Genomic DNA, 9,422 nt, shown 5'->3' with positions numbered 1-9,422 from the left:
TACTACGCCTACCTCTTGTTGAGTATCCGCGAGATCTCTGTCCTGTATATTGTTGACTAGTGACTATAAACAAGTCTGAAACATAGAATTATGGTTATTCTGTTAACAACTCAATACACTTACTACACGAAATAAAGAAAAAAAAAGTCTGCGTCCTGGCCCATATCGATAAATAGGATGGCATCGTCAGTGGATGGTTCTTAATTGGTACCTATTGTCTGAAAAATATAAGATGATAATAGTGGGAGTAATCATAATGATTGTGTTACAACCTAAGAAGGTCATGGGGAAGTGTATAATTCCATAGATTGACTTGTGCAGAAGTAGTTCAAGACATAATAAAAGAAGTTAACTATCATTCACACTGTTAATATTAACTAAAAATAGAAAACATATGACCTTTGAAGAAGATGACTAATAAACTATTTTAGTTTTATGTAATAACAATTTATCTTAAGTCAATAGAAAGCAAAGACAATGGTATTGTTTACCTATCAGTCAATCAAAATGGTTTCAGAGCTCTAGGTACCTTGAATGCAAATAAAAACAAATGACCTGTGAAACTGGATTTGTTCGAATCACTAAATTGATTGGAATTTTAATTTGTGTTTATTATGTTCACTTAGTATACAGTGGTCAACTCCAATAACATTTAATTGATTCATAATAATAAGGAAACGACGCCGGTCGTTCACCATTCCAATTAAATTCACACGAGAATGCATTTCAATTGATATGACGCTTTTTTCATCAGCAAACTTTCACGTTGCAGACTTGCGTGCCCTAAACAATGTTTTAAAACAAACTATCGATGCTGGGTTATGCCTAAAGATTCCTAATGTCACCATATTCAACAAACAGCTTCTTCCCTTTAGAAGATGGATGCCTGTTTCTCCCACGATAACTCAGTTGAGCAACCATTTTCCTACTATCATTCTTTAGTCTGCAATCTTACAGTGTACTGAAGAGGTATGTCTGATATGACACATTGCAAATGTGAAGAAAAGTACTGACTTTATCAATCTACTGTTTACGTTAAGATACAAAGATAGCTAGAGGCGGACAAACATGCATTGGTATAGTACACGATATTCATTTATTAAGCACCGATACACTGCGTTTGGACGTTTCCCGTAGCAATTGGTGCATAAAGATAACGATGGTAACTTATCTCATATACGATCATTCGATAACTTTTAGGGCGAAATAATGTTATCTATATTGCTAATATAGAGAAACTAGTAAGAGCCCTAGGTCCGAACCTAGCGGTGCAGCTCCTGTTGGAACATACCGCCTAGAACTTTGTGATTATAGGCTTCACATTGAAGGCGAGTATTCTAAAAGTGGCATAATAAAAACTGACCCTAACAACAGATTACATTTCTCTAATAATTATTCATAATCAGTAATCACTAATAACATAAAAAAGGTGAACACAAAAAATAAGTAATGATGCATAAAGACGAGAAATAAACATTCCAGAATGGTTAAGTGGGGTTGGCGATTAGTTTAAATAAACGAAACATTTTTGTAGACAAATGTATACGGAAAGTGTGCGGTAAATTCGCCCCGAAAGACTCACCCCGGTAAATTCGCCCCCAATAAATTCTCCTCCGAAAAATTCGCCCTTTAGAAGATTCACCCCATAACATTTATTAACCCTCGGAAGTAATAGGTTGGTTTTGTAACATTAAACAAATAACAATTAAACAAAATTTTATGAACTGCTGGCCTGGGAGCGGAATCGCCGGGAGCGAATCTTCCAGGAGCGAATTTGTCGGGGGCGAACTTGCCGGGGGCGAATCTTTCTGGGGCGAATCTTACGGAGGCGAATAGTCCGGGGGCGAATTTACTTAGGGGCGAGTTTTCTTGGAGGCGAATTTACCGGGGCGAATTTTCGGGGGCGAATCATCCTACAGTCATACGGAAGGTAATTGGTACATACGCAATTTCTTCATTCCATAAGTATTAGCAGAAAAATTAAACATTTAGGCGGGATAGTATGAAGTTAACATTTATAGGTACCTACTTACTAATTAAGTCGAGAACTAAGTATATTTTTGGCAAATGAGCAAAAATGGCATTTCTTTTCTTCTTGTTAGCGCATTTTTGCAAAAATCTCTTTCGGCTGGGCCAATCATAAATCAGGCGTAGGTAGATTTCTTTCTGCCATTTTGTTCCAATAGGTATAGCGGAATTGGGTGATTCACGAACTTGACCGAGATTTATGAGTTACACCAACCCTTAAAGTTCGGGCAAATCTGTTCATAATTACGAAAGTTACGAGTGTTTCTTGAAAGTGATATATATAAACATATAAATATACTGGTACCATTACAATAGGTAGATAGATAGAAATCTACCTTTTCGACAACATCAACTTCATTAATAAGATGTTATAGGATACATAGTCAAATGCACAGACTCGCTCAAAAAATTTTATGATTGATGATGATGAGTAATGAGCGTTAACTGTACGTTAAAAAGCTTAATATGATATAGTAGGTAGGTACCAAGGTTGCATTCGTAAATTTAAAAAAATTCACACACTGGCTTTAGTTTCTATGAATATAAAGGGTTGAATATACCTACACACCAACTGTGTATAATCAATTAACAAAAACCGACACAAAAACTTATTAAATAATAGCTAATACCCAAAGCAGCTGATGCTAAATAAATTACAAAAAAAATCAACTAAAAAATCGTATTAGAAAAATCGAGAGAAAAATGTGCAAAGAATTTGGGTTTGTACTGAGACATCTGAAAGCATAGTCAACGATTGGTCATTGACCATTTCTCAATTGCACAGTGAAATCCGGGAAATCAATACTGTGTGAAACATTAGTTCTCTCGCAGTTTTACTACTGTGACCAAATTTATGGTATTTGAGAAACACTGAAGTCAGAAAAACAATAATTACGCCTGAATTTTGGAATAATAAAGCACACTTCTGTTTCATTTCGCTCCCTCTCCCTTTCTCAAGACACCATAAGTATGTATTACAAATTACAATCCACTGCTACCTTTATTGCTTAGAATTGGGTGTAGTTAAGTGGTAGAGCGGGTCTGGGGTGTCTCACCACATAACTGAAGTTCTCCCAGTTAACAGACTACGTAACATAAAATTTATTATCATTACCAACATTTAAAAGTTTACTTTCCATTAATCACTTTTTGTTTCACGTAATCTAATAAATGTCACTTATTGTTATTATTACTTCCTTCGAAGTACTGAAGTATGTTTCATTATCGAGTGATAACAATAACCTTGACATGCCTTCTGAACTGTCAGACGCTAGACCAGACATTATTGATAAAATCTATCCAATTGCATGAGTAGGATTTAAACAAAGAGTAGTACCTACATAGTATAGATATTAGTCAAAAGTATGAATTAAAAAAATTGCCTTCGTCGGCACAAGGTCACCGGCGGACCTTAGAAAGAAGTTTGACTCACTGGGAAAAGTCCACTCAATACCCCCCTCCCTGCCTTTTGTCAAAGGTTTTGTTATATTTAATAAGATTAACATACAAAATTAATACTAACATGTTCATTTTAAGTAAAAGACTTTTACATTTTGGGTAATATAGTCGAAAACCTCGTCGAAAATATTTACCATAACGCGAAATAATTGGAATTTTAATTATTCTCAAATCGGGGGAAGAGTTGATACCTGATACTTTGACATATATGCCTGGCGTCGCCGCCTCTTCCAGGATTTGGTCAACTGGATTTTGTAGATTGGGGGGGTTGTGGGAGGGGGGGCGTAATAAAAATTATGTACACACTCCATGATGACATTTTTTATAAAACGCGAACGAAATCACAGATGTTACGAATTTTGACCATGGTTAAACAGAGCATTTTAAATCAAATTGTACCATGTTGATTTAACAGTTGAACCTCGAGTTGAACTGAGAAAATTGAGGATAATTTTTCAATTTTACCTCATCGAATTTTACTGAAATTAAATCGACATGATACAATTCAGCGAGCAATTCAGCTTAAATTTATTAACGAGCTCCTAGCGAGTTCATAACTTTATTATGTCTGTCCGCATGTCCGTTACCCCGATATCTCGGAAACGAATGGACCGATTGCCATGAATTTTGCAGGTCGATTCTTTATCAAATTTGTAGAGCTTCCGCCCTACAATAAGCGATGCCAATCTCGGCCCACACCCGAACTCGTTTGGTACATTTGATTACACATTTATTTATTAATGAATCAGTATGCGCGAGAGTATGCGTCAGTACCGAACTTGTTTAGGCGTCTATTGATGGGATATATACACACAAACACGAATTACTCTTAAAAATAAAAATAATTTTAACATCCGCAAGATGTACAGAACCATCTATCTGAGACAAGTCATCGCATTATTCGCATTTAGCTTTAATTGTTTTTTTTTCATTTCAAAAACCAAGTTTTTCGTACAGGGTGTGCGCTGTTTTGAGGTAGTAATTTGCTTTTCAAAACTGGAATATTCCCGTCCAAAAACCAGATTAAAAACCGTTATTAAGTCAAATAGGTGTTACCTTGAACTGTTCTTAGTAAATAATTACAAATGTTAGCACGTATCTATTTCTCGGAGATATCGTCTTAATTTACATCTTGTCTAAGAGCACCAAGGGTGCAAAGCTAATTAATTTGACACTGGTCTGCGTTAGCGCCGCTACATAAAAAGCGAGATAAAAAGCTGATATAGCATATAAAATTCGAAAAATGAAGTTTTGAGCTCATACTATGGAATTCATTCATGTTAAGTTAGGTATTAGCTTTACATTTGCACTTTATATAATGTTATGAAATATCAAAGTCCCACAAAGCTTTTGATTGTTGTAAAAAAAAACGTATAAAATACGTTTTACAGGGCCAAACGGATGTTCAGAAACGCGCATTTAAGGAACACCCGAGGGAACACCTCTAATTTTTCTAAAGCCCTCAAAAACCTTCCGTGCACACTCTAAAACTATATAAGCTTCGTAAGTTCTAACGAAACATTGAATATATCGAAAGAACACATAACGCTCTGTAAAAGCCCACAAAGTACCTAGAAAATTCTGAAAGAATCGTAGAGCTATAACATGAGCCCGAAAAGCTTTAGAAACAACCCAAAAGCTCTATGAAACAGATGAAAAGTGCTCTGGAAATCGACTATGGAAAGCCTCAGTGTGCCTTTTTAAAGCCTCCTCAGTGGCCAAGAAGTTCAACGAAAGCACCAAAAAAGACCGTTAGTGCTTTTTTAAGTTTTTCGTATCTATTTCGGTATGCCCTGCATTTTGAAATAAATACGCGCGATCATAGCTTTCGTAAGAAACCTCTGTAAGACTCCACTAGTGGAAATGTGATAGGGTGTACCAAAGATTAATGTCACTCTTACATTGCATCGACCATAAACTGGATGATTAACGTTGTACTTATGCTAAGGCATAGGAGTCCATGTACTCCTCTTATTTTACACAGTGGTGTTAGCTAAAACTCGAGCTAAAAATATTTCAAAATTGTTTCTGTTTTGTTTTATGACACTTTTCAACACGATCGGCCACTTTAAAAAAGAATTATAGCGCACACGGACGGACAGACAGACGGACAAAAATTAAAAGCTATAAAAAGTATTTATAACAAAGAGTTATAGGGAACACAGACGAACGGGCGAACAAAAGGACGGACAACCATATAGAAATCTCTATAAAGGATCTGAGGACGAAGTCAATTTGCGGCATAACCGGAAGTCGTACAAACCTGAAAATGTTTTAGCTGAACCGGCCCATTAAATAACCCATGTTTCGGATATAACAATTCGTCGTTAGACAACTTCTACTTTAATTCCAAGATCGATGTATTTGTAGCTCGATTTGTAGATTCCCAGAAAGATTTCTAAATTCCTAGGAACATCTGGCAACTCCTTCGAATATATCCAGATAAATGATGTAAATTTACAATTACATTTGTGAGTAAATTATTAACAAAAATAACTCATATGGCCCTTCTGCGGTTTTCTGCGCTACGGCTACCCTTAAAAACCTTGACAGAAAACCACCCAATCATGCATTCCAAATTTTATTTTCAAAATTTAATTTTTGAGACTGCTAGAGTGGATTTTGTGACATATCGGGATTTCCAAAACAAAACCTTCCTTGCACAATTGACAATCATTTTACTTGCACGACAATGAGATTCACTTTTCAACCACTGCAACTCGGGTATTCGCATAATTGTGCATTAATTAAATTTTCAAAATTAATTTCCGAATGCATGTTGCAAAAACGTTCAATCGACCACTTACTAAAATTTGATTCCATTTAGTAGAGTAGTTTTCTCTTCATGAGGCTGTAGCGCGAGAGACCCAAAAAAGAGCACTTTTTATATTTTACGCTCAAAAATTTAAAAAAAGCCTCTATCCTCATGCGAGTAGGCCTCGAAAGTACCTTGCCGAAAGGTCCATGAAATATATGTTCCCCATTTCCATGAAAAAATCCATCCATCATTAGAAATTAGAATTGGATTTACCTACATAAAGATTATATATTTCCTCCCTGAACGGCGTGATGCCTATTTCGTTCAAATACATCGATTTCTCTTTTTCTTTATTTTTTCGGATACCATTTGTAATGATTGTTTTCAATTAGCAAAGTAGTAGACTAAATCCTACATTTATTGCAAGAATTATCTGTACCGAATATTCGCAAGTAATAGCAAATTTTAGATAAATACACGTTTTATTCATTTAGACAGCGGGCGGGATTTTTCACGAGCGTACAATTTACCGCGCGGTATTTTTCCAGCCGGGAAAATGACCAGATAGGTATCTTTTACACCTGCCAAAAACTGCTACTGACCCATTTCCTACCTACCTGCCTACTAAGGTAAACACAAATCAAATTAGCGAAACAAATTTGAATGTCCGATGGTAGTTTTTTTGTTTCTTTTAGTAAATATGGCGATTCGGTATGAAGAGGAAATTAATTAGCTTTATAGGTATCTATTGCAAAGTTAAGTTTTACAATTGCATTATAGAGCAAGAACCGACACAACTGTCGCCGAAATGAGATCATAAGTATTAAATTTATTTGGTACAATGAATAAGAACGCTTTTCCGTAAAAATCGAAAACAAAGTATTGGCATTTAACCTTCTATTAATAGCGATTAAAAGTAGAATTAAAAATAGAAAGGCTATTTACCTCTGCCAATGTTTACCTGCAAGAACACGTGCACTTGTATTTGAATTTGTTGAATCACAGAAGTACGTAAGAAGAATCACCAAATTTAAACATTATCTCCCCATTCAATTTGTCTTTCTTTCACTTAACATTTTAGTTGCAAGACGAATCAAAAAGAAAAGATTTTAACGTTCACGTTTTATTCCTGAAACATCATCTTTGATGATTTAGAAGAGCGTCACTCATTTGCTTCGCACCACACAGATGGACCGTACTGTTCTGACTGTAGGAAGACGTACAGTAAAATATACCAACTTCTCTTTTCAATCAGAAGCTGTCCTGTCCCTACTTACTGTCCGTGCGTGCAGCCTACTTAACGTAAATTTAATGCAAAATCTCTACACACCCTCCTTATTCCAAGAGTAAATAATTATTTCACCATTTGCGACCTTATTCGGTTACAAATTAACCAAAATAGATCAAAAATGGCGCTCCATAACAGCGACAAAGAAAATAGGGCTTGTAAAAACCGTGGGATAAGATTTACTCCGACTACTAACATTCCTTTTAAAGATAAAGAACATATGGCGTGCACTTGTGATGCAGACGTTGAATTAGGCTTGATTAGTAAATTTAATATTCGCTTTGTCTATCCGATTTATATCGATCAGGATAACCGATAGGGGTGTTTCGAAAATTTAAATTTGGAGGTTCATTACAATATCAGACAATTTCGAACTATCTATCTACATTAAGTTTTATCATTTCCTTCCTTATTGTAATGTGGGTGTCCGATGATAACCCGGCATCCGGATAGCAGCTTCTCATTCATTTGACAAATTCGCATTAATTTAATTCTTTGAACATTTATCAACTTCGCGCTAACACATTTCCATCACCAAACCATTCAGTAAATGTAAAGTCATGGGATAGTAATCATATAAATAGTTTCCACATCGCACAAATGAAATATAAAATGCATGTTCCAACCAAATGCGTAATGTAGTACAACGTGAAAAACACCTATTAGATAATCGCAACGAAGACACAAGAATATGAACAAGAAAAATCGGGTGGTAAATGCGTGGGGTTACTTTTTTTTCGGAAGTCCTTCTATAACACCCCTTAAAAATGAGTGACTAGCTATGAAATACACATTCACCTAGCATTGTCAACAGTAAATCTAACGCTTACAATTTGTTTATAAGTATTGTCCACTATAACACTTTCTTAGACAAAAATCTTCTACCGGGTGAATACTTTCAAACCGAACATAGGGAATTAACATGGGAAAACAGTTTTTCGCAGATTGTTATTGCTGCCTAAATTAACTTAGAGAGTTCATAATGCCACCATTGGAAAGAAGTAGTGCGGCATATTGGAAGGCCTATTGATATGGCCACCTTGACCACAATCCCGAAACTCGGTTTTGGTCACAACGCCTAACTTGATCTTAGCAACAACGCCAGTATTTAAAATCACTTTACGACGCCTTAGAAAAACCACTTTGAAAAATATAACTCGGCCGCCATCCCTAATTAGAAATGATCCCAGCGTCCACCACAACGTCCAATTTAACCACAATCCCCAATTAAAAAATGATCACACACAACGTCCAACTTGTCCACAACCCTCAACTTTAAAAACGACAACTTGGCCTAACGTCCAATTTTTGGAGTAAAAAAATCCGATACAACTGAATACCGAACGATCCTCGAGATCTTCGCACACACATCATTTTTACAATACACCTTAAGGGATTTGATTCTGTCCAATCAGAGCAGCATATAGCTTGTAAAACAAATTTTTGAATCGGCATTAGTTTTACTTTTATTCGAGGTCCGTATATACAAAATCTCATTTAAATATCTGAACAAATAAAAGACTTGAAATTGCGTATGCGCAAAACAAGTTTTTTGATCGGCGTCAGTTTTACCTTTCATATTTCATATTTTCATAGCAAACGGAGATGTCAATAAATCGGATTGCGCATACGCAAAAACAAATTTTTTTACCAACATCAGTTTTACTTTTATTTGAGGTCTACGTACCAAATTTCAGATAAAAAAATTGGGATTGCGCATGTGCAATTTTTGTTCATCTGCATAGTTACCTGATGTTTAAGGAATATTTACTAACACAGAAAACCGGACATTCATATATTCTTTGTAACAAGAATTATAAAAGAAACCCTTTTTTGGAGGTTTGGGCACTTTTTGGGCTGTAACTTTTTGGCCCGTTAGTCTACGTAGCC

At 35.6% G+C, this 9,422-nt stretch overlaps 1 long non-coding RNA gene across 1 annotated transcript; it reads right to left on the bottom strand.

Annotated features, from left to right (window-relative positions):
* Window positions 1-2: 2 nt before the first annotated feature.
* LOC116165888 lies at window positions 3-7,478 on the bottom strand. The gene is made up of 3 exons (XR_004144211.1): window positions 7,190-7,478; window positions 124-218; window positions 3-75 (listed from the first exon to the last, which is right to left on the bottom strand). It is a non-coding gene; the product is annotated as an uncharacterized LOC116165888 (long non-coding RNA).
* Between the last annotated feature and the right edge of the window lie 1,944 nt (window positions 7,479-9,422).

Source organism: Photinus pyralis, unplaced genomic scaffold, assembly GCF_008802855.1.
Source record: "Photinus pyralis isolate 1611_PpyrPB1 unplaced genomic scaffold, Ppyr1.3 Ppyr1.4_LG3a, whole genome shotgun sequence".
Classification (NCBI taxonomy): domain Eukaryota; kingdom Metazoa; phylum Arthropoda; class Insecta; order Coleoptera; family Lampyridae; genus Photinus; species Photinus pyralis.
This window is presented reverse-complemented; position numbering and strand designations above follow the sequence as displayed.